Source organism: Lissotriton helveticus, chromosome 1_1 (genome assembly GCF_964261635.1).
Source record: "Lissotriton helveticus chromosome 1_1, aLisHel1.1, whole genome shotgun sequence".
Taxonomy (NCBI): Eukaryota; Metazoa; Chordata; class Amphibia; order Caudata; family Salamandridae; genus Lissotriton; species Lissotriton helveticus.
In genome coordinates this window covers 1,987,947,840-1,987,974,457 of record NC_136057.1, presented here as the reverse complement: position 1 = coordinate 1,987,974,457, position 26,618 = coordinate 1,987,947,840, and the positions used below count along the sequence as shown (strand labels likewise).

The following is a 26,618-nucleotide window of genomic DNA, read 5'->3' as shown; positions in this document are numbered from 1 at the left end:
TATTTTACAAAGGGAAGCAAGTGGTGTGCCATCATGTGTAAGCACCGGGACGGTTGCATTTCTTTCTCCATAATTATAGTGATTGTATTAGCAAGTTTCTGTGTTTACTGTTATTTCAAGCCTCGGTTTTCATGACACAGCACTTCCCAAGGAGTTTGCACGTGAAAAAGTGATGGGCTTACAGGTGCATAGTTTACGGATGTACACTGGAGATTCAGTAAGGCTAAATGAACATGAAGTTGTTCTGCTCCTGTTTGTATGCATTATAGAAAGTTTTGATTGGATAACTCAATCTGTGTACACTTATAGGAGTTATAGAGGATGTAGTCCCTTTTCGTTGTTAGTGGCTACTGTGAATAAGGTAGCAAGGCTGGGGACTGCATAATATTTGCTTTGTATGCCTTTAATAAAATCAAGTCTTTCTTTTCCTGCCCTAGTTAGGAAAATCTCTTTTATTGAAATAAAAAATGTGTTGATACTTGAGCTCAAAGCTGGGACTGTGTGTACTTGAAGTGAACCTGGCAACCACTTAACTACAGAAACCTGAGGACTGTGCATTACAGACTGTTAATGAATTAATTTTATGCAGTGAAGCAGGTGTATAGTCGGTCATATAGCACATTCAGTGTTTTCATCGCCTTCACTACTGTTCCAAGTCCTGCCTGTTGATGGTAAGTAGTATTATAAATGTACAGTCTGACATCTATGTTCGCCACCATACCAAGCAGACCCTTTTTTAACGTTGATCTACCAGTCTTCTGTGTGCTTGTTAGCTGCAAGGCCTTTGTTTATCATACATGTTCTAGGTTCAGCTTTTAAACGCGGTATTTAGTCAGATTTAAAGCTAAGTACTTGATTTTTCCATTTGCCACCAAGGGAGATGCTTTTCCGCCTTGCTTATGAAAGGCTTAAATCATTAAAAAGGCCACCCTTTGCACCTTGTCACCTTTGTTTTAGAGTTTGCGAATATTTTCACACCTTCACTGACAGCTACATTTACATGGCTGCTTTCTTTTAATTTCTCAACCCTATCCTCTCTGTATAATCACTTTTCTCTCACTTGGACTCTTTTATTTTTACAAATGAATCCTGCATTCTCTCTTTGCTCTTCTTTATTTCCCTTTTATGTGCACAGTAGAAGGAAGCAGTGTATTGCCCTCTATGTAATACGCCCCTTCTTTATATAGGAGCCACTGAAGCAGCAATACAACTACGTCATGTACTTAAGGTGACTCCTCCAATCGTGTGACATCTGCATTGTCAGACAAAACTTTGCTCTCATTTACATAGCCACTTTCCCACACACAGCCTCTTAGCTGATAGACGTCTCGGTATCTCTGAGCGTCGGAGGTGGGAAGAGTAAGAAGGGAGAGCAAGACAAAGGGCATAGTCTGTGAGAGGGTGATGAGAGAATAGAGGAGAGGTGGGCAGATAAAGGGCTATAAGACCTTTCAGTGCCCCTTAAGCAGATTATGGTGTGACCAATATTGATATCTTGAGATCCATTTAAGGCACCCGTACGTATGGTTTTTCAAAACATTTTCTTGGAGGGGAGCCAGAAGGTTTCTCGTAAAAGCTCAGCCTGAAGAGAACACGTTAGCTTTCAAAGAACTAATATTGTAATCCTATATGTTAAAGTTCGATACGTACAACCCATGTCCTATATATGTTAAGTGGTAAGAGTGTAGTGTAGTTCCTATATTCCCAATAGGCTCTGCGCATTGGAATAACAAACGGTAGTTTAGACGTAGGATTGAGGTCATCTAGGTCTCTACTGAATATGTTAGACTTAATTATGAATGCCAGCTAGCTCAGAGGTCACTAGAAACTTTCTCGAGTGAACAGGAAGGGGTTAACTTTCCTGAATAGACAAGAAGGGATTAGTTTCTGACAACCGCATAAACATGACAACTTTGCTCCCTCCAGAATAAGGAATATATCTCCAGAGTCGTGTGAAAACAATAGATAGCTATTTTACTCAGTCAATCGTGCATGCTTAGTTTCACCAGGAGTGCAGATAAATAGATAGACGGGCGTTTTCAATAAAAGGTGTCATTTATTGAGCAGTCTTCTTTCTCATGCAAGAGAAATGAATTGCCACAATTGCAATACTTATCATGAAGTAAAGTGCGTACAGTAAAAGGAGTATTATGAAATAATACTGTAAAAGCATTTATATGGTTTCTGAGCCATAAGATACTTAAAACGGATAAAATATATACATACTTAAAATCATTGACTAAACGTGCTCAACTGGTGCTTCTAAGATACGCCTACCCCGGTGTACCTAACCTAAGCCTAGTACGTGGTAAGGAGGAAGTGAGCTGCAGTTTAAGTTAAGTTAGTTTTTGCCAAGAATCTGAATCAAGAATTCTCGGAGGATCTAATCCGCTCCGTACCTTGGTTATAGAATGAAGGAGGTCTTGTATCTCTTTCTCAGGACTTGATCTCCCAGCAACCCGCAAGGGTGACTGGAAACACTGGAGCTGGATTTTCTTGGCAGGAGAAAAGACAGCGTCTCTCTCAGTGCGTCAGTGGGAGGGTCGGCTTCCTTCGGCACTCACATCAGCTGGGCTTCGGATAAGTAGATAGCCGATCTGCTCCAAACCACCATGTGTTTGCTTAAGGCAGGGGCTGGTATATTTATACCTGGAAGGTGCCGAGTTTGACGTAAGGTTGGACATAAGACTTCACTAAGAACGTGCAGTTCTTTCAGGACTCTCAGGAGTTCTGGGACAAATCAAAACAAAAGCAGGGGGAATTCCCGGGCTGTTGGAGGCTTGGTTTGTTTAAAGAACGCGTTGTACTTTCTAGAAGTCTATGGGAGTAGCCTTGCCGTATTTGGACTGCATTGGCTATGACTAAATATGGATATGATTCTTATGCCTTCATAAGGATATGATTTGTTATAACCATCTTCTTTGCATTCTGGGAAGCGTAGTCCTGTTGATTCCATTTGGAAATCAGGACTAGAAGTCCTAAAATGCACAGGATAACGCGGGAGTAGACAAGCTACTCATGCAAGGATCTTGAAAATGTAAGAATCGTGGAGCATCTGGTAAATACTGGAGTGGATTGTCTCCGAGTTTGGAACGGATCTCCCTTGCGCTTCTGCATGACAAGCACAGCGCAGTAATAATAGGGAACAGATCTGTGCCATTTATCACTTGAGGAGCGCACACTTAACTGACTGAGTAAAGTGAGCTGCAGAGAACAGACAGCGGACTTGAGCTATATCAATGCATATCAACGAGAATTGGTGTTATGTGAACTCGAGCAGGCCCATTTTTTCACTTCACTTTATGATTTTACAAAGGGAAGCAAGTGGTGTACTGTGTGTCATCATGTGTCTGCACCGGGACTTGCTCTCTTCAACGCGCACATGACCCCTGCCGTCTACCCTTCGAAACCATTCTAGCAATTCCTGGGTCTCAGCTGTTGTCCCCAATATCCACTTCAGAATACATGAGCAATGGTCAGAATGTGAGGGAATGCCTCGAGCTTGTACACCCGTTTTAAAAATTGGGATCATTGTTGACCTAGACCATGGTTTAGGGGGATCAGCACAGCTCACACTCCGAAGCACATTCACCAGTATTAGGGCACAAAGTGCCAAACTGTCCTTAAAAGGGTCAACAGGCACTTATCTGGGACCAGTGCTTTATTGCTTGGGCATCTATTCAGAGCGGAGATTATGTTCCCAAGGGAGATTGTTAGCTCTTCTGCACCTCCTAGGCAAATTGAATCCTCAATGACGATAATCCAGTTTATTGGAATCATAGAAATTCGTAAAGTGTTTGACCCATACATGTTCAGGAATGGTGCCATCTATGCTAATAGCGGAGCTACTTGAAAAGAAAGGTGCATTGACTTCCTTCCAAAATTGAGACGCATCATTCCTTGCACAGGCAACAATGAGCTGCTCCTAAGCCTCCCTTCTGATTTCCGCTTTCCTTAACCTAATGGCTTCTTTATAGAGCGTCCTACAGTTTCTAATTTCTAACAAAACCCTCAGCAACGTTTTAGAGCTTGTATGAGGCTACTATGAGCTGGTGAGCATGACTTATCAAACCATGTATTGTGCCTCTGGCATGGTGTTGCTTAAATAGTGTTCATTTTAATTGCTCAGTTGGCTTCTTACAAATTTTGGCAAAGGCCCCTAGTACCAACCCCAGATCGGGTTCAGCACTGAGACAAAGCTCAAAGTGCTCCCTCTGATTCTCCACAAGCTGGGCTAAGAAGACCTTTGGTTCATCGTCCGTCCATTTACGGCGCACACCCCTATTTCTCATATATTCGATGATGCAAATCTTCCCATTCATAGACACCAAGGGCACCAGTAGGTTAAGGCCTAAAAGAAGTGGGTTATGGTCATTCAGAACACTCTTTACAATTTACATTTACACACCTTTCTAGACCAAGCCTTAGAAAGTGTGATAAAATCAATTAAGGACGTCCTTCCTCTACCCGTGTACTTTACGTGACTCAGGATTTCTTGTGCAACTAAATCAATACTGGGTATGAGGTCATGTGTCTTCAAGAGCCAATCAATTTGTCACCACATGGGTTATGATCAAAATGTGAGCGCCCACAAAATTCATTGTCCACTAGTAGGATTCCTGCTTCTCCCACTGAACATGCCCTGAGGAGTGTGAGAGGCAAAAAGAGCCCTTTCTCCCACTGAGAGTTCAGCATTTACAAGCCTGTACATTTAACATAAACAGTTGGCCAGCACCTGGAATTTGTTTGTGCTTTTGTGATTTTTTTTTTCTGCTGCTACTTTTCAGGAGAAATTCGTCTGCAAAACACACATTACAGCTGTGAACTTGTGGCTTCTAGAAGCAGTTACTTAGAGAAGGCTATGAATAGACCTAGACGTCCAGCTCTTAACCTCCACCACATCTGCACCTTCCTTTATCAATCCAGTCACACCCAGGCACTTGTCCATAACTATTTAGCCATCCATGTATGCTCCCACTCTAAGGCATCCACTGACGCATCATTACAGACACTGGTGCATCAATACATTCTCCAGTGTGTGTCTGTGCACGGTCAGTGTCCCCATTGTGTTGTGGCCATACTTTCTTCAATGCACCATACTTAAACTCAAAACAAAATGGCATAATGTTCTGGGACTTGAAATTTGGCTTTCCCTGATCCCAGCATAGCCATGACAATGCAACCTCTCCCCAGATTTCTCTGTTTCATGGAGCTGGGGAAGCATTTGTTTTCTCTGCCCTCAAAATGGGGAGATAACGGCAAGCATCAATCATTTCACACATTCATCTTTTCATCCATGCACACATGCTTTCATCTTTCCAGCTATGCACTCGCTCACACGCATGCATTTGCAACCTCTCCCTTCAGCCCGCCAAACCCTTAGTAGCCCAATGGTCCCATTCCCCCAATGCAAGGACCTAGGCATTGGCATTCATCTGTTATTTTTAGATTTTGCCTAAAGATGCCTTTTAGCTGTCTGTGCTTAAAAGACATTCTGTGAACTATATCAAAAACTTCCAGTCGACTTTGTGCCAGCCCATTGCTAATCTTAGTTGCCTGTATAATTGCCTGTTTGCTTGCTTCTTACTTGATGTCTTTTCTTCCTCTCGTGTTTGTCATTCCCCTGGAAAATAGCTTCTTTACCATCCTTTTGACTGGATGACATCTATCCTTCCACTGATTACATTCATATAACTACTTTTTTACGTCTCAGCCTACCAAACCGCATAGCTGTCTGGTTTTCTAAAGACATTGGGGACATTCAGAAAGTTGACCCAGGAATGCATTCCGACCGCTGCTTACCATTAGCTGTGCGGTTTGTAACTCACATTTTCTGTTTGCTGGCTTTGTTTTAGGCTGTCGGGATTGTCCCTTCCATTGCCAAAATCTTGTATACTGTGTTTTTCCACAAACTCGCTTTCTGTAAACAAGCTTTTAAATCTTGTTCTTATCTTGTCACATTTGCAGTGCAATCAAAGACAGAGGTCAAATGTTAGTCTGTGTCTTCCAGAGAGCTTGGTGTTTATTTTTCTTTCTCTGATTTACATGTGAGTAACCTCTGGGTCCCAGTTTCCCAGGGCTCTCATGAACAGTGTAAGCAAAGTATGTGTGCAGGGGTTTAAGTGGGATGAAAAAACTGAGGGGGTCTCTCGTAGGGGCAGCCGATGTAATTATGAGCGTGGTTTAAAACTGTTAAGCTAAAAATTTGTACTTAGCATAGTGTGCTGCCCCACTGGTATTGTGCTTCTTTTGTCATTGCCTCCATATAATATATAATAATACAAGTGACATTAAACCTACAACAAGCCAGGACTATAGGCTTTGTCAATGGTTGTAAGTTGCATAAGATAAATAGGAACAAACTGCAGCATTTTCGTTATTATATACAATGAAAACATAGGTGGTTCAGAGATGTGTTACAGGTAGGAAACACTTAGAAAGCCTGTTTCCGTTGGTTGTATGTGCTTGGCTTGGGGGTCATTTTGCAAGCAGACCAGTTTGCGGATTGGGCACATTTTTGATTTGATTCTAATGTTTTCTTCACACTTGTGCTTCAAAATGCTATATTTGGATTCCCCCTTTTTTTCAACAATTTGCAGTAAATATGTGGTGTAAAATCCACCATTTGAATCCATTTTTTAAGAAACCCCCCGCACCCTCCTTTTCGAGTTCGGGCTCGCTCGCTTCGCTGGCTCTCTTATTACATTGGGGTACAACATTTTTCGCGCCACCACTTTCAAAATCCACCAGCCGCCACTGACAAATATACCTTTAAAATCAGCCGAACTACGAATTCCGATCTACTCAGTGCTGCATCTTTCAGCCCAGTACTGATCCTGAAAAGTAATTTTAACCGTACTTACCAGTAACTTGAATTTCCTTCCATAGGATATCATTGCCTGCTATATAATGTATATATAAATTTAAAAATATATAAAAAAAAGAAACATTAAAATTTCAATATTTTTAAAAACATTTTTTTCCAATTTATATTAAAAATATGTAATGTAATTTAAAAAATAAAATATCTAAAAATAAATACTTTAAAACAATGTAGTAAATCAGTAAAAAAAAATATAACAATTAATACATTTAAAAATGATCATTTACAAAACCTTCGAAATTCACTGAAAAAAACATAGGTTTCAGCCACGTTATAGTTAGAAATTTGTATTTAAAAACGTTAGAAATTCACTGAAAAAACCATAGGTTTCACACGTCATAGTTACCTGGACATTTCACTCATACAAAACCATTGAAATTCCCGCGTTATAGTTAGTTCAGCTAACTATAACTCGTGCGCCCGCAATGCACTGCTGATGACGTCACATATTACATCACTCATGACATGGTCAGTGACATCACTCATGACGTCCATGAGCCCCCCCCCGTGGACTCAGTCTGGAGCTCCCACACAGAGATACTGTGCTGAGGGAACCCCTGTAGCCCAGGGGCCGTCCACACAGCGGGGGCCTATTTTACACCACTGTCAATTACAGCCCTGGGGACCCCATCCCCCTGGGCCCAGCTAATCACTAAAAGGTGAGGGGCCCCCTCTCCTGGGGCCCATTTCAGCCTCGGAGACCAAGGCCCAGGCCTGGCCAATTAATGCAATGGAAGAGGGGCCAATTTTGTTCCCGGGGATCCCATCCCCAGGGGCCCAGTCACTTACTAAAAGGAGAGGGCCATGCAGTCCCCTACCTGGGCCAGTTTTAGCCCTGGGGACCCCATGCCCGGAGCCTGTCACTTTCTGCAAAGGGAGGGAAGCAATGGGCCGGAGACCCCATTCTCTGTGGTATGGCCAATTAGTGCAAGGTAAGGAGAGTCATGCCCTTGATGAGACATCAGAGATGTCACTGACCATGTCATGAGTAAACCAATATCTGAGGTTGTGAGCAGTGCATTGTGAGGGAGTAAGTTATAGTTAGATATAACTGCTAAATTCCTATGGTTTGTGTGCTTCTGGTACCGAGGACAGCCAGGAATACAAGGCTAAGACTGGAGTAAGGCCTGGCAAAGCCAGACCTGACGTGTCAGGGGGAGATTATAAAGGCATACCTAAGGATATTAAGGGCACCGGCTAACTCCTTAAAAAATAACCTGAGACCAATCTTTGAGACACCTGGCTCGGTCTGGCACTCTAGCCTAGGAAACGCAATTAAAGTATTGAAAATCGAGGAAGAAAGCATCAGGCAGCTGGACATCCCCCTGAATGGCTGGGAGAGAGCAGTCAACAAACAAGTGTGCGTAATCTCCTTCAAACAAGACCTTAAATTTCTCTGCTGATGTTCTCATTTTGATCCGTTGAATAATTCCTACACAGCAGGCAAAGCACAACCTTACCTAAGCAAGTCCATCACCACACAAGTCCGAAGTAAAATCTTATTCATGAGGCTGACCATGGTAAGGATTGCGGAATTCAACCCTGCATGGGCCCGAAGAGGGGAATCCATAACCTGTAGACTGTGCCCCTACAATAGGGAATCCTGGCTGCATCTCTTGTGCTGCTGCCCCAACTTTAATAATGAACGTTGGCGACTTCTGCGCCCAATATGTCTCAACATTGGCATAAAGTCATGCAGCGAGTCATCAGGCCTGTGTTTTTCAACCACCAACACCATGGTACTATCAAGACTGGCAAAACTCATCCACCAAATTGAGATAGGCCTAAAAGTCGCGAACGAAAGCAGCAAAACCCTGGGGAAGAACATGGGGATCTCTGTGGAGGAAAGCTGATGGGGTTTTCTCAACGACGTATCAAAGATCCACCGACAGTACCCCTCTCGCATGGTCTCTAAAGACAGCATCGCCCCTCGAGAGAGACCTAGTGAGCCACAGAGGGGAGTTCAAGAGCTATGCAAAGCAGCTCATCTGCAGGGCACAAACAGGGGCTCCAAGAACATGGCCCTAAAAGCCAGGGAAAGACTGAGCGGGACTCGGGGAGGGGCGTCAAACTTTATTTAGCATTGAGGTTTGAAACCACTGTTTTTAGTTTTTGTATATTGATTGTTTTTACTGTAAAGAGTTTAATTAATTATACAGTTAATAAAATTTCAAAACTATGGTTTGTGTGTGTGAAATTTGAGTCTTACTATAAGGTTCCTGTACCATTTGTTTTTTTCTATGAATTTCTGAAGTTTTTTAATTCTTTTTCCCAAATATGTGGTACCTGTAACCTTTGTTTTTTGTGATTTATGAAGGTTTTTTAAATTGTATTTCCTAACTATAACCTGTAACCTTTAGAGTGGGTGTGGGAGTGACTGTATAGATCATGAGTGGGTGTGTGCGTGGCTGTTTGGGTGTGTGCACGGGTGTCTGAATGGCAGTGCGGGTCTCTGAACGGCAGTGCGGGTCTCTGAACGGCAGTGCGGGTCTCTGAACGGCAGTGCGGGTCTCTGAACGGCAGTGCGGGTCTCTGAACGGCAGTGCGGGTCTCTGAACGGCAGTGCGGGTCTCTGAACGGCAGTGCGGGTCTCTGAACGGCAGTGCGGGTCTCTGAACGGCAGTGCGGGTCTCTGAACGGCAGTGCGGGTCTCTGAACGGCAGTGCGGGTCTCTGAACGGCAGTGCGGGTCTCTGAACGGCAGTGCGGGTCTCTGAACGGCAGTACGGGTCTGTGAACGGCAGTACGGGTCTGTGAACGGCAGTACGGGTCTGTGAACGGCAGTACGGGTCTGTGGGTGGCTGTTTGGGTCCATTAGTAGGTGCATGAGTTGCTGTATTGGTCTGAGTGGTTGTGTGAGTAGCTGTATGGTTCAGTGACTTGGTGTGTGAGGGTCAACATGGGTGTAGGGGTGGGTGTGTGAGTAGTTTTGAAAGTGTGTTAGTGGGTGTGTGAATGGATTTGGGAGTCAATGATTGGGTGTGTGTGGGAGTGGCTGTATGGGTCTGCATGCTGACGTATGAGTAGCTGTCTGGGTGTGTGAATGAGTTTGTGAGTGGAGGAGTGTGGCTCACTGATTAGAGCGGCAGACCCTGATGCAGAGGTCTGGCCCGGGACCAGGGTTCAATTCCCGACGCGGCAGGGTCCTGAGCCCAAAAATGTCCACGGACTCGATAATTCTCGCCTCGGTGCCTATTCTAATCATGGGGTCCCACGCTGCAACTCTGGGCAATAGTTGCTTAATCTCCACTACAGCGGCCCACCCGCTGCGGGATGCCTGGCTTTCACCCTGGGGATACCCAGTAGGGGTTATCTCACAGGGACCTTTAGCCATCCACTTACAACAACTTTGAGGATGATGCTTATATCTCCAACAGGTTTGTCTTCCAATAATAATGATGTGATGTTACCTCTCCCTGCGGGGGATAAGTGCGTCTACCATGTTAAATTTGATCAAGTATCTGTGGTAGTGTACGTGCTATCCAGATTGACCCAAACATTCGTTTTCTTGTTGGCTCAGATATCTAAAAAAATGGTGTTGAAGACCATGATGTAGACAATCCTGCAGGTGCACTCGTTTCAGAGTGGAGTTTATTTTAGATGAATGAAAATTAACTCTGTACAAATGGTCACCTCCTAGATTAGGTGACTGAAGTTAAAGAGAACACAAATTGAAAAGTACCCATAAACAGTGAAGAGAAATGGTGAAGGCTTATCCCATATGTAAAGCACAACATTTTAATCAACCAAATTAGGTTCTTACTTGTAAAATTCACAAAAATGGATGGAGAATTTCAAACATGAAAGAATTCATGAGATTGTTGTGTTGCCATCCTGTTAAAATTAGGTGTCTCAGACAGATTAAAGACAGGCCAGTGAGTCTGATGTGTAATGGAGATCTCCATAAAGGGGATATGTTGCTGCATCCTCTATCCATAGCCTTATGATCCTAGTGATTTAATGTTCCTTTAAAACATGCTTCCATTGAATCACTGACATGTTGGGGCCATACAGCTCAATTGGTATGTAACAGAGATGCCCAATAAGGTGGAAGTGCTGACTATGATGTGCACAGGCTTGTGCTCATGTTGGTCTAGAGTTGCAGTTTGGGATTTGAAGTGAATCATGGGGCATTATAGGGTTCAGGATTCACTGTGAGCATTCCTGGAATGCAGAGTTCAGCTGACAGACACCCTTCCTCCTGGGCTCACACCACTCCCACATTTGAGACAGTAATGTCCCCTATATGGCACACAGGAATATAGCCCTGCCCTAAGTGCACAGCCGCACGTGAGACTGGTGCTCCGATTTTTTTTTTTCCTGGTGTCGCAATATTCTAGCATGAATGCAGAGGCCTCAGCCTGTTTCTGACAATGCATTGAACAGGTGATATATAGGAGTGCACCAAGTATGCCCTCATAGTAGGCAGTTGACTATTGTTCATGCCATGTGTGCTTCACAGAAAGCAGTGGTGGAAGAGTACCTTGTTTTATACATATGTAATGTGACCAGACCATTTTCTATGTGTCAAAAAAGTATGGCCTACTAATACCTCTTGTGTAAAGTCCTGATGTTAAGTGGAACCCAAAGCCCTGCTCTGATATTCTAAGTGCATGTCAAATATGAGTTTTTATGCACTGTGTCTTTAGTACATTTCTGGTAGTAGGACTTGGTGTGTTGTGCGAGTGTGAAGTACAGCTGCCAGTGGGATCCATTCTGGATGCCCCTGGTTTAATATGGCACAAGATGCATTGTGAGGATACTTCCCCAGGCAGTGAAAGTGTAATGTCTACATTCCTGTGTCTGGAGAATGGAGACACAGTCACTTAAGTGAGAAGGACTGAGACAGGGCTACTTTTAAAAATTCCACGAGGGCCTTGCTGGCAAAGGACTGCTCATTAGTTCTTCATGAGCACTGCCGTTTGGTGGATAGTAGGGGTGAGGGACAGGAATGGAGTTTCTGTTTTTCAAGGGAAGGGAGTCGTGAGGGACGAGGTTGGAGTTTCTGTTGTTCAAGGCGAGAGAGTTTCGAGAGAGGGACCTCCCTTTTGCCTGTCCCAGCTTAGTCATCAGCTTTCCTGAAAGGAGTATCAGGTGCAAAGAACTCTCACTTCTTTGAGCACATATTTTGGGTACCCCTAAGGAGAGTAAGCCCCACTGCTACCTGCTTTGAGAAACATCACTTCGCACAAAGGCTGTGCCTGGGAGCAGTCTTGAAATGACATTTAAAAGAGAACATACCTACACTGGTTCGGAAGCCTCAGAGACCGTATCCACATCCATTGTCTGGAAAATGAGTCTAAAATTTGAATCCAAACCATTCAACGATTTTCCAGGCCCTAGTTCTTCTTGACCTTTGAAGAAAATGTTTCAAGGAGAAGTCCAAGACCTGCAGAGCAATCAGAGTTGGTGTCTGTCAGACAGTCTCTCAGAGATGGGGGGACATTACCTACAATCCTCAATTAATGTTTAAGAAGCTGAGGTTCCGCTTAAAGAACCTAGAAGCCTGCCTGCTGAGAGAGGGTTAGGAGTGTGCTTTTCCCTAAAGGAGGAGAGACTGTACACAAGAACCCCTGCATTGTTCCTGGCATGAGGAGTCCCAGAGAAAGCGGATGATTCACAAATATGATCCCAGAGTGACCAATGCTGTAGAAATGGTCCTTTGACCTCTCTCTACAGTTCAGGAGTGAGTTGTGCTAAGACTGTTCCAGAGCATGTCTGACTGTGTAGTCCAAAAAGAACAAATCATGGATGGACTGCTGAACAATGTCAAGTACTCATCCCCAGTCAGAGATCTGGGCCTAAATCCATCATGTTTTTTACTAACCATGCCATTCCAGTTTGGACCACACAATGTGCAAATCAGTATTGACCCTGCTCCCCATGGGAACAGTCCTGCCTGGACCGGAAACAAACATCCTAGGACCAGTTTAGGGGTATACCCCCTTTATCAGCTGGGATAGCCCGTATCCAGCGGCATGGAGAGCATGGAACCTACATCTGGGCATACACACCCCAATCCGGGTGAAAAATGCAAAAAGAACAATTGATGGACGGAATGCTGAACCATGTCAAACACTCACCCCAGTACAGAGATCTAGGAAGGTGCTTAGATGTATACCTAGGTGAACAGTAGATGAGTAGGTGGATACGAAGGAGCATTGCTAGGTAAACGGGTGGCTGAGTAAGAGTTCCTGTTGGTGGATTAGTAGATAGCATTGCATGGGTCTGGAAGGTCATCAATACTAGAAGATTGAGCATGCGAATGGATTAGTGTGGAAGAGAGCAGGATGGTGTTTTGCTGGGTGAATGGATGAAAATATGTAGGTGGATAAGTGAATAGGTGTTTGGTGGATGAGTGGGTAGGTCGATAACTAAAGTGTTATACGGATGGATGAGTAAGAAGGTGGATGCATAAGTAAATCAAATCAAATCAAATCAAAATAGGCTTTATTCGATATTTACATTGAATATCATAAAAGCATTCAAAATATTGGTTAAAAGAAAATCTTCTTACATTTATAACGTTTATAACACTTAATTATCAAAGAAAAACAAAATATAAAATTTTTAAATATAAACATTTTCATGAGAAGTAATCTTAAGAAGAACACAGTATTTAGAAACAGACCAATGTACAATAGGATCTTTAGCTGTTTACCGAATCAGGTTGTACATGCTAACGAATTTCTAAATTTAAGTAATAATTTTAAAAAATATTCCATTTTACATATGACATCCTTGTCCTCTAGCTCTTGTAGGCGTTCAAAGGCGTCTCTACAGGACCTTAGACCCCATTTTTTCAACAATGGTCTCAATAAAGATTTCCTAGGGGTGGTATAATAAGTACAAAATAATATGGAGTGAATGTTTGATTGAACAGAAGTATGATCACAAGGGCATAGGCTCAAATTTCGCGACCAATCGTTACATATCGGGAAAGTTATTAGGCGAAAAAAGGAACCCAACCTAAATCTTGTAAGCAACATTCTTGTGAAACAGGAATAGTCACTGGAAAGATATAGTTGTAACCCTTTATTCACAGTGATCCTTTGATAGGCCTGGATTGATTTATTTAATTTCTGGGTCGCCCACCTTTTGGCTTCTAGGTGGTCCAGTAGGGTCTTTCTCAGTTCTTTTCTTGAGATATTTTCCAGTGTCGTTGGGTCAGTATAATACTCAGGGCGATCTATCGCTTGGAACATCTTTTTAACATATGTTAGCCATTTCATATGTTTTACCCCCTCCAGATTAAGAATATCCATTATTATATCACGGTTTAGAGCAGTTTCGGAAGTGGTCCAAATTTTATGCCATAGAAGCGGTGGCTCAACTTTTACTAGATCAATGATAAACGGTAGGCCTAGCTCTATATGCATCATATAGACTGATGTGGCTTTCGACGTCGCTAACAGGTATCTTAGGAAGTTGTTTTCTGCCACTTGGATTGATGAGATGTCATTTTCAATACCCCAGAGGCCGGCCCCATAGATAGCTGTAGAAACACACTTGGCTTTATAGATCATGATGAGTTGTTTAACTGGCCTTTCTCCTATTTTACTTGCAAAGTCACGTATACCTCCAATTGCTCTGACAAAAGCAAGTTTCCTAGCTTTGACAGCGGGCTGCCATAATACCTTCCTGTTTATGTTTATACCAAGGTACGTGAAATTGTCAACTGTCTCCAGTTTTTGATCCTTAATAAAAATAGGGCATTGAATTCTCTTTCTGCCCTTACTGCAAGCCATAGAAAAGGTCTTCCCAATGTTGACTTTCAAGCCCCTTTCCTGCATATAGTTGGTAAATGCAGCAACAGCACGTTGTAGCCCCAATCTTGTTTGTGAGATGATAGCCGCATCATCGGCATACAGCAAGATTGGGATGGCTTGGCCTCCCACCTTAGGGTAGTCACATTCAATGTTTTTTAAATGCTCACCGATGGCATTTATATAGAGTGAGAAAAGCAGGGGAGCTAAGATGCAACCCTGCCTAACCCCTCTATTGATGGTAAACCTTGGTGAGCATTCTCCCTTCAAGCCAAACCGCACCCTGGCACCAGCATCTTTATACAGTTTCATTATGAAGGCAAGAATTGATGGATCCATCCCTAAATGGTCAAGAGTTTCCCATAGTTGGTCATGGACCACACAGTCAAAAGCAGAGCTTAAATCTATGTATGTTATGTAGAGACTTCCCCTCTTAATCACCACATATTTCGACATAATGAGATGTAAGTTCAAGCTCTGCTCGACTGTACCCCTTCCCGTTCGGAAACCATATTGCAATCTTGAGAGTATGTTCTCCTCTTCTATCCACTTTTGCAAGCGTTTCAGGATGATTCGCCCCGCGATCTTCATGGTAGAATCGAGCAAGGAGATGATGGTAGGTGCCTATCTCCTTTTTTATATATGGGTATCACTATTGCTTCAGCCCAGGTTGGAATTTGGCCAGATGCATTCGCTGAATTCAAAACAGCGGTTAATATTGGTGCCCACATATATATCTTGGTCTTAAAAACGTCTGCAGGGATGGCATCCGGACCAGGTGCCTTCCCGGACGGACACTCCCTTATTGCTTCGATCACCTCTTCATGTGAAAACACAACGTTAGCAATACTTTTGCTCCTGGAGGGAAATGTTAAATGTGGAGACAGGATGGAATCCAATGGGGTGCCATTTACAAGACTAGGTTTACTGTATAATTCTTGAAAATGGGCAGCCCAGGTATCACCATCAATTGCAAGGTCCAGGTGTCTCTTAGGTGTTTTTATCCATGGGAGTGGGGTGTTTAAGAATTTCCAGAAAGCTGAAGAGTCCCTATTTTCACTTGTTAACAAGAGAGTCTGCCAAGCTTCCTTCTTCAGAGTATTTTTCCTGTTTTTGATGGCAAGATGGTATCGAAGTCTAGCTTGACGTATCTCCATAACTTGTTTAGGTGTTATATGGAGAACTTTCTTCAGAGATTTTAGGGCTCTTGTGCACTCGTTATCGAACCACCCTTTTGGGGTAATAGGGCCTTGCTTGAACTGTCTTGTGAGGAGCATTTTGAGACTCTCTTGAATTTTCAAGAAGGCTTCCAGGATTGATTGAGGGTGTTCATTTATGGACAAGCAAGTGTGTATCTCCTCCCATCGCAGCTTAAGTAAATTTTTAAGGAGATTAGCTGGATTAATTTGATCCCATTTGATGGTATAACCATTAAGTGTACCTAATCTAATGGGTTGTTCATAGTTAAGACCAGGATTTTCGTGGCTAGGGCTGGGAGAAGGTAACACAATAACTAAAGCAAGAGGATAGTGATCACCAAAAAGGTGGTCCAAAGTATCCCAACAAGATATGAAAGAGGCATGCATCTTCGAAAAGAGGATGAAATCGATGGTGGAATTTATTGCTCTTCCATGGAATGTCGGTTTAAATAGTTTCAAGGGGAATGATAAGACATTTGCAAAATCTAAATTAAACGATGCCATGAAATTATTTAATAGTTCCCCTGTGTTTGTATGCACAAAGTGATCGGGCATTTCGTCCTCTGATTCCTTATCGTTTGGAGGAGAAAAATCACACACACCCCTGGAATTGTTTTGGCAGATATGACAGTTAAAATCACCCATGAGTGCTGTCACACATTCCCCGCCCGCATTTCTTTGATCGAAATAATAGAATGAGACAAATCATCTAATGTTTTCTCCAGACGATCTAAGGGGATGTTATTATACAAATTAATGATTAAGAGACTCAAAGCTAAGCCCAAGTCCATAACTATGATTTGGTAGAAATCCCCTAGTACACATTTCCGTATCCTCTGTCCCACGGCTACACTTACATATATACAGAGTCCCCCCCGGTGTCTGCCCTGGTTGCTCTCTATTGCTGCTGAATGAAAAGTTTGGAAGCCCAATAAATGTATCGGGGTAAGCACCCAAGTTTCCTGAAAGCACAGGACAGAATAGGAGTTAACTACCTCCAGCGATGCCGGTTGAGTAATTTTTGAAGATATCCCCGCCAAGTTCTAACTAAGAATGTGTAACTTGGAGGATAGATCTTGCGTTACCATACAAGTAGTCAAAGGTTTTACTTTAATACACTGGTCAATTGGGGGGAAACGATGTACTGGGGGCTGTATATTTATTCCATTTACCAGGTCTTCTGATATCTTGGTATTTTTCGGGCAGCTCTTCATGGATGGTGTATTTGAGAGTATACTAGCATTATCCTCCCCCTCCACCCTTTGGTTCTTCTCGAAAGGGAGTCAATCTATATCCTCCAAGGCATAGAGCGTTTCGTAGTAATTATTACAAGGGAAATTCCAAGTTGGAGTTATTGGCGGGAAAAAATTACCATAACAAGGTTGGTCATATCTAGGAGTTGAATAGGTTTTATTTCTCAACGACCTGCCATTTTGCAAGTGTGGATTGAAGGTGGTACAAATTTCACCCCTATTTCCCTGTCCTGGATTTTGGAAATTTCGCAATGGTCTTTGATGGTATTGAGTTGTGCGGTTCTCGTAGTGATGTATGGAGCGATATGGTTTTGGGGGCATTAAGGCTTCTGGGTAGAAATATAATAAGGATTTGGGTGAAATCGGGCCTTTATTGGTAACAGTGAACCAGTCCAATATGTGGTTTGTGACTCTAGGATCTTTAAATGTAATTATAATTACATCGCCCTCAATGTCTTTGGGGCGTAAGCCCACCCAGCTAGTTCTCCTCACCATGATAATATCACCGTTTAGGTGTGATGACAATGGCCTATTATTTTTTAGCCAGTAAATGACCTTATTTTTGAGACTAACAGGGTCTTCATATCTTACTTCAGATGGTAAAGGTGGAACCCCTGTTAGAATAATAACATTGTGAGAAGCTGCTGGAGGTAGATCCACATGTCTCTCACCCAGTGATCTCTTATGTTTCTGGGCAAAGATTTCCGTATCCCGCGTGGATTTGGCATTCCCCATTCTTGCCGAATCCATGAGAGATTTAATTTGAGCTGACTGTGCTTGAGGATCTGCGGGCAATTTGGATGAAACCTTAGAAACTTTGTTTCTTCCGCGCAAAGCAGCTGTGGGAGTTGGTATGGTAGGGATTTTAGATACTTTTACAGTTATATCAGGGTTGGACGTTTTTACCTCTTTTGTAACTTTCTCTTTCTCTTTAAGAGTCGGTTGGGAATTTGCCATATCATTACTAATTAAAGTGTTTGGGGTAAGGCATCCTATGAGGGTATCCAATTGAGTTCCTAGTTTCCTTACTCTCTCCACTATTGGCATGAGTAAAGCTTTCATAAGGTGCTCCATCGCATCTACAAAGTCTTTCATAGTTGGAGGAACCTAAGCAATCAGTGTATTACTAAGGACATTGGGTGCGCCTTCAGCTATTTTATGTAGTTCTTTCATTAATAAGTCCTTTTGGGGCATAATTTTGTGGATACCGTAATTGTATCAACCTGGCATAAGCTTTTTTTCCTTCGCTTTTTTGGTGGAGATCTAAGTACGACCTTTTTCCTTTTCACCGAGTACGTGCCTCTCAGCTTTTTAGGGGCTTTACTTTTAAAAGTAAATAAGTCACATTGTCCTCGCTGTCCCGCCTCTGAAGATTTAGGTGTCTCCATGATACATGAGCTTTCATGAATGTTAGGAGGCTTAGGGGTATCAAGGTCAATGAGATCAATAATTAAATTACTGCTAGGAAGGGGTTGCTCCAGTTGGTGGCTGGTGGAAATCTGATCTTTGGCAGACGAGCTAGACTGAAAAATTAAAGGAACATTGTCCGTATTGAATAGGTCGTCATCAGAAGTATCCCGAGTTAGGTGATCCAACTGGACATCTGGGATAGCTTTAATAACAGTATCCCGGGCTGTGTTTTTAAGATGCTCAATTGATAGCCGTCGAGCTGCACGGCGCTCTGCCAGAGCCAGCTCTCTATCAACTTCCACCTTGGCTTTTATAAAATATTTATCCAGTGGGCCCAGAATAGAAGAACCTACCCTGGAAGGTATACCGTCCTCAATGGGTGTAGACATACCCGGCTGGTAATCCCGATCTAACAATATGTTGAAATGAAATCTCGTAACTTACTGGTAAACGACAGGGGAGTGGCCAAGCCTAGCCTTGTCTGGCCGCTTCGTCCCGGGCTGCGACCCGCGCGCGTCCCGCGGTGCGCGTTGGTAGCCTTGCATAAGTTCCTGTTGGGCGAGAGGGGGCGTGGCACTGGGAGGGGGCGCGGCTCACACGGGAAGAGGACCCAGCTGGTGATGGTGGATGCTGGTCCTCGCAGTCCCGGGGCCGCGCCTCTCGCCTCCTCTGCGGCCAGGCAGTTGGTCTCCTTTCCCCACTGAAAAGCAACAGGCTGGAATAAGTCTTGTCAGCTACTCCTGTAGTGACGTGGAAACAGCACAGGGCAAAAGAAACCTCACGGCGAGTGCACAGAAATGCTTGGCGGTGCCTGCCGCTTTTGAAAAATGGCTCGCGGCTTCAGCCGCGCACGAAAATGTTTTGGCGGCGCCTGCCGCTTTGAGAATGGCTCGCGGCTACAGCCGCGTAGGGAAATGTTTGGCGGCGCCTGCCGCTTTGAACAATGGCTCGCGGCTTCAGCCGTGTAGGGAAATATCCGGCGGCTCCTGCCGTTCAGGGAAGCCGACCTTCAACCTCGTCGTGCGGAAAACAGGGGCAGCCTCGAGCCGCGGCTCTGAAAGCTCCGGCGGCAATAAGTAGGTGAAGAGGGAATTAGTTGGCAAACATAAATGAATGGTGGAAGAGTGTGTGGATGATGGAAGAAGGGATGATAGAGAAAAGTTGGAAGCATGGTTAGTTAATTGCATTGGTGAGTGGTGCGTTTTACGCTCCCAATTCTATGAAGTTGATGGGAAGCTGGATCAATAGGCAGTGAGTGGACTAACTGAAGGGGAGGAGGAGAATGGAAAGATGGATAGGATGGTGCGCTGTGCATGGATGTGTAGATAGGTGGATTAATGTGCAAGTGGAGAAGCATGCGAATTGATGTGCAAGTTTAGTTTGTATGAGTATGTGCATTATGGACAAGGTAACTACAGGATGAGTTAGTGGATAGCAATGATTAGGCGAATATATGATTAGTTGATGGATAGTTTGGTTAATAAGCAGATTTACGGACAGCCAGACAGATGAGGAAAGAGTGAGTCAGGGGAAGTAATGGTGGGTGCATAAGATGGTTGAGAAAGTAGTGAGGCATAATAATGTATAGTAAGGAGGATGAATGAGTAAGTAGGTGGATGGAAGACTATGTGTCAGGTGGATTATTCACTTGCTGGTGATTAAAGGATGAGTGGATGAGCACATTGATCAATGGTGAGTAGATGGCTAACTGAGTCACTGGATGCAAGGATGGGCGAGTAGGTGAGTGGATGGTGAGGACAGATGTACAGACCAGTGAGTAGATGGAGGAGTTTATGTGTTGACGAATGAGTGAGTGTAGGGGGATGGGGATTTTGTGAGTATCAGGAGGTAAGTGGATGAGAGTAAAAGTGGATGGTTCTCTGTACAGCTAAGTAGCTGGATGGTGGACAGTTAGCTTGGTAGATAGATGAGCCAGGGTAACGGTGGACAAGCCTACTGGTGATGCCAGATAAGTCAGAGAGTGATGGCAGATGAGTAGCAAGATGGGTGAAAGAACAATTAGGCGGATGGATGTGTGATCAGGTAGAAGAATGAATTTGTGGATGGGTACGTTGGTGAATGGTGGAAGAGTAGGAAGGGGTTGTATGACAGAACAATGCATTCAACTACCACACATGCCTTTACTTCGCTCTCAATACCACGCATGCATCATTATTGCGCATGCATTGACAACGAACATTTTTGCCACGATTATGGCATTATCCCACATGCCTTTACTGTGAGAATGTCGATTTAAAGCCATGGTTGGTAATAACATAGGAGTGGTAAAATGATACACGAGCACAGACAACCAAGGGTGATAGGCCCCAGCTGTGTATACCCACCTGCGCTAGTTGGATGGTGCGCGTGGCCGTTTCGTAGCTCCGTAGGAAGGGTAACTAACAGGGGAGGGGCCGCTTCTGCCATGGGCCTGCCTGAACTTTCTCACTACAAATCCTCCAATGTGGTGGCATGTCGCAGGGTTCTGCTTGCAGGCTGAGGCCGCGATGGGCGGAGTTGGGTACAAAACTCTCTGCAGCTGGCCATTAGCACCATGAAAGGAATTCCTAGGTATCCAGGCATCATTTCTTCTGTTGTGGTAAGCTCCAGTTAATGTAAGCCGGGACCCATGGGGCTAGACCCTAACCTCCACCACTTGACCTGTTGGCAACTAGATAGTCCTCCACTGCCCCCTGAGCACGGGAGCCTCTTCACATTCCCCCTACCTGGCCTCGAAGTGCTTTAAAACCACACCTTTTCCGGGCCCAGAGCCCTAAAACCGCCCCCTGCTGCAGCCACCTTTCCCGGGCCCCTGGGTGTACAATGCTGTCATAATACGCATTCTTTACAACAAACATGCCTTTAACATGCATGCCCGATTTCATAGTAAAGGCATGCGTGGTAAATGAATATTCGTGGTGAATGATTCGTTGCAACGGTCATGCGTGGTATGACCACGTTTTAAAGGCCGTTTCCCGTAGGTAGGTAGTGGGGAAGTAAGTAATGGTCAAAAAGATATCGGCTCAGTAGATGGATGAGCTGGATGGTGTGAGTAAACCCAGAGTAGGTCTATGAAAGGTTAGTGACTGAGCTGGTTAATTAATATTTCGCATGCAAATAGGTTAATCATTGGGGCACGTGTATACAGAGGCTAACTATGCCACTGTGGCACAAAAGACACACGCCGATTACAGAACAATGGAAGCACTTATTTGGTAAAGATATGAAATGTGATTATGAACAAGGCCATTGAGACAGCACACACGGAAAAAAAAGACAACACAAAAGAGGGTCAGACTACCCTCATGATTAAAGAGAACAGGGATGTCAAATACGCCAAACCCAGAACAGACTGTAAAAAAAATTAGAATACATTTCATATACATGCAGATCTAATCTGAATGTGTGTTCACACAAACAAATATTTATTTAAGAGGAGAACATTGCTCTCTCGTTTTCACAATAATGGGACCAGTGGCATAACACAAAACCATGGGTCTCCTCTGCAGAATACGAGGAGAAGGCCCGCAGCATCCCATATCTCAGTCATAGGCTTTCAGGGGAATGGGGCTCCCTGAAGGATGGGGGCTTTCTGCCCCAAGCCACTAAATGGAATATACGGATTACATTTATAAGCTTTCCCGGGACATCTCTGCCCTTCCTCACTGTTAAGAATGAGCAGCACGTTTCAACCACAGGTTGTGTCTCCTTGAACCATAAGAATCTCCTAAAGCGTGTTTACAAAAGGGGTTTTTAAATTATGTGTAGATATAACACGCGTAGCTGTAACTTGCTGTCCTGAAAATGATGTCGCTGCAAGGGATTTAACACAGAACAGATGGGTGATGCAGAAACTATTGTGCAAGCACATTCCTGTCGGTGTTCGCTGCTGCACGCTTGAGTTAATATTGCTACGAGTGCTGCAGGGTGGCAGGCTGATGCAACTCGCCTGACTGAGTGGCTTGAACAATAACGTATAAAGGCTACTCTGTGCCATGATGTGCCAGGCTTTAAGTGTTGCACAACCTCCCTCCCCCACTGCAGTCACAGTGCAAGTTGTCGGACACTAGCCTTTAGATGACTGCTTTCAGTAACAGAAGATGGTTACCACAGAAGCATCCCTTGCCATGACGCGGCTTCCGCCTCCCACTGCTGCCGGTGTGTGAGAGTATTATAAACGTGATATTACATTCAGTGGCACAGCAGGGGTGCATTCATCTTCAGGCAAGCAATGTGAATGAGTTCATTGGCCAAACAGAAGGGTGACAAAAAAGAAAACAGCTACAATGGCGGTCAGAGGAAACCTTACACTAATAGGACCTTGTGCAAATGCACCGCCCCAAGCAAAGAGAGCTACATCCGATTACCACAAGATGAGCCATATCTGCCCAGAAATAATACAAAAATAGTACACTTGCTCGGCAATAGGTACTTCTACTTTTCAAAAGTAAAACATATGTTGTAGTCCAAACACCTTAAATATGTATTACGTAAAAATGTCCCGTTTGAAATATGTCGTCCATACATAAATACTATTGTATAGGTTATGCTGCTGAGCAATTAATGCACAAGTATATTCACGGTCTGTAACACACAGAACAATGCACCAGATATAAAGGGGTCTTCTAGGGCCGAGAACATTAAAACACACAGTGTAGTGGCGCGCTCTAGTTGTTGCGGGCGGCCATTTTGGGAGGCTGCGCGCGCACCAGAGTGAGAGGCGCGAAAGCCGACCGGGAGCAAGATCGGCTCGGCGCTCTTTAGGGAAACAAATAGAAATAAACAAGTGTACTCCATAACAATGTGCAGCGGGGTTATTGTGCAAGAAAGCATCTTTACAATGGCGACGAAGGTGGGATGCTACACCCCTGCACCTTGAGAAAAAAAATAAAAATAAATAACGAACCCACCACGAGGACACTCCGAGGGAGACAGCAGCACACCGGTGATCTCAGATCCCAGCAGGGATCAGGACAGCACGGCCCAGCAGCCAAAAGGAGCACAGTGTCAAGGAAGATCGAACAAGGCATTGAATAAGGTACAATACCCTAAAGAGCGCGGCAGAGCCCCAAATACACCCTGGGGGGAAGGCAACCTTGCAAGGGGGACGTGAAGGACCCAGGCGCAATCAGGACTGAGCGCGCCAAACCCAAACAGCCAACCTCACCCAGGGAACCGCGCTGGCTACCATAAAGGAGGGAGAGGGGGCTGACACAGAGAGTCCCCAGTTACAAGCCGGAAACCAAGAAGTGGACAACACCCCAGGCAGTCCCAGAAGCAAAGGGAACACGTCGCCCACAGTCAAGGAGGAGAAGATGAGCACACAAGCGGGATATGCAATAGCGCCAGTTCAATTCCTGCCCAAACCGGGGGAACCACTTATGAAGTGGGAAGACTGGAGGGAATATATAGACAACTTCATAGGAGTCCTAGAAGATGAGAATGAGGAACAATTTAACCCCAAGAGGAAAAAGCGCATACTACTACTCAACCTGGGACCGGAAGGACTCAGAATTTACAAGAGCCTGGTACCCAAACCGAGAGGAAGCACAGACGACAACGTGTACGCCCACGCCATTGATGACTTGAATGAACACTACCGGCCGACTGTGTGTGTGTCAGTCGACAGATTTAATTTCCAACAAAGGAAACAACGTCCCGGAGAGTCGGTAGAGGAGTATGTGGCGGCCCTGAAGAAGCTGGCGACCACGTGCAAATATGGAGCGTGGGAGGACGAGTTCATCAAAGATCAAATAGTGATGCACACCACGAGTACGAATGTACAGGACAAGTTGTGGGCCAGTGGGGACACCACACTTAAGGAAGTAATGGTCATTGTCAAAAGGGCGGAGTTGGCACGCAGGTGCGCAGATGCAACAAAGAAGGAAACAACACCCAGTCCCATGGTGAACAGAGTAGATGACGAGGAACCTCGCAGAGACTATAAGTACAAGAGCTCTGCCCCAAAGGGACCAAATAAATGGCAAGGTAACCCAGGACCACCAGGGAAACAAGCAGGTAACAACAATAAGAAAACGTGCTACAGATGTGGAAGCTGGTCTCATGAAGCACATGACAGGAAATACCCAGCGTTCCGGGCCAAATGTATGTACTGCGGCATAATAGGCCATTACGAGAAAGTGTGCCGGAAGAAATTGTCCAAGAGTATGGTGAAATACATTGACCAGGGTGATGAAGACCATGAAGGAAGCACAGAAGAAGAAGTAGTCACAGTTCTGTGTACATACGACCAGGTGCTGTGTGTGGATGGAAAAAGGACAACAAAACCTGTATTAGACATGACAATGGGTGGAATACCCATAAGCGTAGTAGCAGACATCGGCTCTCCGTACACCATCCTCCAGAGAGCGGTGTGGAATGAAATATTCAGACCACATTTGGGCCCAGAACTGGAGAAGCTGGACATCCGACCAGTCACATACAACGGCGACCGTATACCAATGGCGGGATTTCGACCCTTAAAGTTCGAGTTCAGAGGCCGATCCGCATCCTGCAAGCTGTACATCTCAGAGAAGGGACCGTCAGTTTTGGGATGGCTGGATCAAGGCGACCTAGTTATCAAACTGGATCCAGGAGGGAAGGAACAGATACTTCTCACAGAACCTGAAGTGTGGCCAGATCTGGCCAAGTGGAAAGAAGACTACCCCGGAGTATTCGGAGGCACAGTGGGGAAGCTGGAGAAATTCCTACACAAAATTGTGCTGAAGGAAGGAGCCATACCAGTCGCCCACAAAGTAAGAAACGTGCCCCTAGCGGTGAGAGATGCGGTCCAAACAGAACTACAGGACTTGGAAAAAATAGGGATCATTGAACCCATCACGTGTGCCGAGTGGCTCGCACCATTGGTGGTAGTCAGGAAGCCCAGTGGAAAGGTCAGGCTCTGTGTTGACCTGAGGGAGCTGAACAAAAACATTGTGGTAGAGAGATTCCCTCTTCCAAGGATCGAAGAAATGATGGAAAAAACCAGGGGAGTCAAGTGGTACTCCACCATTGATTTGACCTCAGCTTACCACCAAATAGCCTTGCACCCTGACAGCAGGAAACTGACGTCATTCATCACCCCATTCGGATGCTATCAGTTTTGCCGCATGCCACTTGGACTGGCCTCGGCGGCCGCAGTGTTCCAGAAATTGATGCACCAGCTGTTTAGGAACATGGATGGCATCCAGTACTTCCAGGATGACATCCTGGGGTGCGACAAAATTGACCATGACTCGAAGCTCAACAAGGTACTAAAGACCCTGGAGGTCAAGGGCCTCACAGCCGAATGGGCCAAGTGCCGACTGGGCCTGGAGTCGGTAACCTATCTAGGCCACGAGATAGGGGTGCAAGGAATCACGCCCAAGGCACAAAACGTAAAGGCGATTTCCGAGGCTCCGCCGCCCACCAACAAGGAGGAGGTCAGGTCATTCTTGGGCATGGCGGAGTATTACAGCAAATTCGTGATACATTTCGCCTCAAAGACACACCACATGAGGTTGCTGACAAGGGAGAGCAGCGCATTCCAGTGGACAGCAGAGGCCCAAGGTGAATTTGAGACCATCAAGAAAGATGTCGCAGGAGCGATACCACTCCAAGGATATGACCCCCCAGGGCACAACGGTGCTCACCACCGACGCCAGCGACAAGGGGCTGGGCGCGGTACTCATGCAAGATCGGGGACAAGGGAAGATGGAGACAATCAGCTTCGCAACCCGCTCATTGAGCGACACGGAAAGGAAATACAGCGTTATCAAAAAGGAAATGCTGGCCGTCGTGTGGGCCACAGCAAGATTCCGGCAATTCCTCTGGGGTACTCGATTCCAACTAAAGACAGATCGCAAACCTTTGGTGAAAGTGCTAACATCAAGTGGACACGCCAGCGCCACCCCAAGAATATCGAAGATGTCTCTGAAGTTACTTGAATTCAGGTACGACGTGGAGTACATTCCAGGGAATCGGAACAGAGTAGCAGACTACCTGAGCAGAGAGGCGGCCATGGAGCCAGGAGAAGAAGACCAAGCAGGAAAGGAGGAGATGGTAGCACTCATGGAGGACCAGGAGAGACTCATCAGTAATCAGGAGTGGACAGAGGCATACGAGGAGGA

The 26,618-nt window shown here is 44.8% G+C and overlaps 1 protein-coding gene across 3 annotated transcripts in view; it reads right to left on the bottom strand.

Moving 5' to 3' along the window:
• SNX7 (sorting nexin 7) overlaps positions 1 to 26,618 on the bottom strand; it is a 202,003-nt gene that overhangs the window by 157,951 nt on the left and 17,434 nt on the right. Inside the window, exon 1 of one of the 3 annotated variants that reach the window (XM_078644244.1) lies at positions 12,124 to 12,243. The exons of the other annotated variants lie outside the window; for them this stretch is intronic. The gene's annotated coding sequence lies outside the window, so the exon portion shown is untranslated. Of the gene's footprint in view, positions 1 to 12,123; positions 12,244 to 26,618 lie in introns of those variants that run through there. 3 annotated transcript variants of the gene reach the window in all.